Raw genomic sequence first — 4,548 nt, 5'->3', positions numbered from 1 at the left:
GATTGCCATTATTAAATTTATAATTTTACCCCTAATATATTTTGCATGATTTATAAAACTCAATTTTTCATCCAATATAACCCCAAGGTATTTAGTTTCACTTCGAAATTTAATTTTAACGTCGTTAACTTTTATAATTGGTGTTCTTGCCTTATCTAATTTGCCCTTTACGAGTAGCGCGACAGTCTTTTCAGTTGCCAGCTGTAGCTTATGCGTATTACACCACTCTATAATGGTATTGATAACTTGGTTAGCTGTTTTTTCTATACTCGCTCTAGAATCTTCTTTTATTAATATTGCGACATCATCGGCATATGCCACCGCTTCAGCCTTTAGAGCAGGAAAGCAATTTGCTATATTGTTTAGTAGCAGATCCATGCACCAATTCCAGGCATTTGGTCCTATAATGGATCCCTGTGGGCATCCTCTTTCCGTTTTTGCCATAAATTTTTCATATTTGGTATTAATATTAACTTTTCGATGTCTAAAGTATGACTTAAATACTTTTATAAGCTTTGTGCTGCAATTTCCTTTAATCAGTCTATGTATGATAGAGGGCCACCATAGATTGTCAAAAGCACCTTGGATGTCTATAAAGATTGCAACCACATATTTTTTGTCTGTATTTTTACAGCTTTTTATTAGGTGACTTATTGCGTCTTCCGTTGATTTTCTTGGTCTAAAACCATATTGGTTTGGGCTTTCAAGTTCTAATAATTTGTAGCTTGCTTCCATTCGCTCCACGATTATTCTCTCGTATACCTTGCTCATTGTCGGTATTAATGAGATCGGTCTGTAAGAGTTTAATGTACCTTTATTTTTATTACTTTTGAGTATTACTTTAACATTAGCTATTTTCCATGCATCGGGAAATATTTCCTCTTTAAAGCAATTATTGATGAGTGTGTAAATTATTTCAGGCTTTTCCTTCCATACTTGTTTGATTATTTCCGTTGTAAAGTTGTCTACTCCGGGTGCTTTATTATTTTTGAGCCTATTTATCGCGTTATTTATTTCTTGAAATGTAATTTCATTTTCCATGTTACAGTTTTTATAGTTTTTAATGTCCTCTAATACTTGTCGATGCTTGTCGTTTTCAATTTTCTTGTCGTCTTTTGGGGCGCATTTAGTTAGGATAGCATTTATCGTTTCTTTCCAGGTATTTGTATTTGTCCCATCCCCTAGTCTTAATGATGTTATTACCTCATCTCTTTTGATTTTATCTCGTACAATTTTATAAGGAATACTCCATGGATCTCTATTTGATTCAGTGGTCACAAAATTTTGCCATGTTTCATATTTTGATTTTCTAATTTCTGCTACGTATTTGTTCCTAATTCTTTTGTACCTCGTTTTTGCATCTTCGAGTAGGTCCACCAAGTTTAGTTTTCTTATTTTGTTGTATCTTTTCTTTGCCTTATTTAATTTCTTTCGCATTTTGGCTAGATTGTCATTCCACCAAGGAACTGCTTTATTAGATTTTTTCTTATACGGTATAGATTTCTTGCATATTTGGTCTAGTATAGTAGAATATGTTTTGACCGCCATTTCTGGCTCATCTATTTGTAATTTATTCAACGCATCATTTGAGAATTGATTTATTAGGAGCTCCTTAAATGTTTCCCAATTGGCTTTCTTGTTGTTAGTTATTGTATTTTATAAATTTTCTGTTTGTTTTTTCGTTAATTTTAAGGTCTAAGATAACTAAATTATGGTCACTAGTAGTGCATTTTGATGAAACATTCCATCTCTCGCATATACCAAGTGTGTTCTCACTGACTAAGGTTAGGTCGATGTTTGACCATTCAAAAGTTGGTGTATCACTGGCTTCGTTTATTACGTATAATCTATTTGCAATTATAAATTCTTCCATGATTCTTCCTCGGTCATCCACTTCTTCAGAAAACCATAGATCTGATTTTGCATTGGCATCCATAGTTATGATTATCTTTTTTGAATTTAATTTATTGATTATATTTTCCATCTCAATTAGTATTGGCTCTATATTTAGTGAGAATTGGCAATAAGTATTTATAATGAAGAAGTCCTCCATCTCAGTCATAACTTGGAAGCACATTATATGAGGAGTGTCAAAGTGTGTTAAATGAAAAGCCTCTATTTTTTCATTTGCAATTATGGCAGCAACCCAGGGGTTATCTACTCCAGGTTGTATTTTAGATAGATACCCTGCAGAGTATCCGCGAACCATGCCCTTGTATGTATAAGGTTCTTGAATACACAAAATATCTATGTATAGTTCTTTAATTAGGAGTTCTAAATTGGCAGCAGCAGCCATTGCTCTTTGTGCGTTTATTTGTGCAATTCTTAGTTCCATTCAATTTTATTATAGTATAATTCTAAATACTTTTTATATTCAGGGCATTCTTTGTGTTTTACGCTATGCTTGACCTCTTTCCTTTTACTGCGTACACAATTTATACATTGCGTCTCTTTCTGACAGTCTTTTTTAACGTGTCCTTTTTCACCACAATTCCCACAGATTTCATCTGTGACCTTGCAAAATTTTGCTATATGCCCATATCTATGGCATTTAAAACATCTTGTGATATTTATGTATTCTTTAATTCTATAAGTTCTCCATTGCATAAATATTCTTCCCTTTTCAACCAATCTTCCTAAGAATCTACCTGGTATTTGTACTATCCAGTTTACATTATTATTATTATGTGTCTTAAAACTGTGTTTCATAATAACTTTTTCTTTTAGTTCTTCTGTCTCATTTGTTTGTATTGTATCGAAGTTTTTCTCAATTAAATCTTCCTTTAAGTCTTCAAGCTTGTATTCTTTCTCCACATCGTATATTATGATAGATGGGGAGGTTTTTCTCGGTTCTTCAATTTTCAATCCCTTTTTTTTTAAATTAACTTTTTTAATTAAATCTATGTCTTGTTTGCTATTTACTTCAACTACTACTGCCTTATTCTTGATGTTTCTGATTCCTTTAACTTTCAATTTGTTTTTGATCCCTTTTAATTCATCTATTACTTGTGTCCTAATATCTTCATTTGTTCTATCGTCGTTAGTTTCTTTTTCAGGTTTAATTATTATAGCTTTATGTCTTTTGTTACGGTTTATTCTCTCTGTTTTAGGTTCAACATCATATTGCCTTCCGGAGCTTTTCGTCGAGGTTACCTCAGCGTAAGTACTTTTTATTCTGCTACCTTGAAATATTGACTTCCATTTTTCTTTTTCAATAATTTCTTCATTAAGCTTATTTTCTAGTACGGCCCATTTAGCTAATATAAATTTTATCGCGGTTTTACTTATTTTGTTTGTCTCATTAAATAGAAACTCTTCTAATATCGTCCTGGTTCTGATAATTTTATCTAAGTTACTTTGTTCGTTTTCGTATTCTTCATTTGATTTCTTTCTTTTCTTTTGTATTTGTCTAATATTGCTAACATCTTCCGGCATGGAAGTCGTTGAGCCCGAACGTATCGTCCTAAAGGTCGCTTCAATCTCCTCCGTCTCTACGTCAAAATGTTTTGTTTTTAAGTGTTCATTTTCCATAGTCATCCCACGAGTGCGGTAGGAAATGATGTCAACTGTAGCAGAGCCTCCTATACTACAGCAAGCCTAAATACTACGGAGGGTCGGCCGGTACCCCGTAGGGATCGTTCAGGACTGTGCTATTTAAAGTCCCCACAGCCATGCATCCATCGACACGATGCCTCCCACCTTGGATTGGGACGTGTACCCATGAAAACCTAGGTACGGATCACTCTTAGCACCCATCCGTGGTGTAGGATGGGTGGGCCCCCCCACCACGGCAAGGTGGTGATCCACGGGGGGGAGTAGATAGGGACAGTTATTGTGAGAGCTGTTGCCACGAAAGCAACAGACTCCGGCTACCTCGCCCCTACGGGCATACGCCACAACTGCTACCCACCGTCCCAGGAAACCGCCCCGAGAACGGCAATAGAAAAATCCAGCAGCGCCTGCGGGCGTACGCAGGATGGACAGTTTAGCCGCGACGAGCGAGCCCTCCTGCTCCTCCAACCGATTTACCTCCTAGGGACCGCACTTACGCCGTTGGACACGGTATGCGTGTTAGGCTGGTACGGTCCCGCATCTCGCCCGCCGTGCCCACGGGGACCACGGGGAGGCCTGTCCATTTGTGTCCCGACTTGGACACACGCTCTAACCCTGTTGGGTGGAAGTCTTTGGAAGGGAGGGGAGGATGACTTTATTTTAGAGGAGGGGCCTGCCTAATTTCGAGCTGACTTATCGGTTACGTGAGGAACCGCCCGGAGAGAGCAGTTGTCTCGAGAGGGTTACGAGGCTGCCTCCCACTACTAGAGCCCCCGACAAGCTCCAGTTAGGTACTTCCTTGAAGACGCGTTTATTATTCAGCTCTCGAATCCCTTCAGCCAAAGGGTCTCTCGACAGTAATCGACAAAGACGGCGAAAACCTCTGGATCTGACACGAGGAACTGGGCCACCTCCGGCCATCGCCACTTCTCGATTGGAACCAACTCACGCAAAGCGACTCTTTGCGCTTCAAGGCCCGTACACTCCAGCAGGAAG

The sequence above is a fragment of the Nylanderia fulva genome, unplaced genomic scaffold, assembly GCF_048542155.1.
Source record: "Nylanderia fulva isolate GAGA-0341 unplaced genomic scaffold, ASM4854215v1 Scaffold195, whole genome shotgun sequence".
NCBI classification, from domain to species: Eukaryota; Metazoa; Arthropoda; class Insecta; order Hymenoptera; family Formicidae; genus Nylanderia; species Nylanderia fulva.
Note: the sequence above shows the minus strand (reverse complement) of the source record.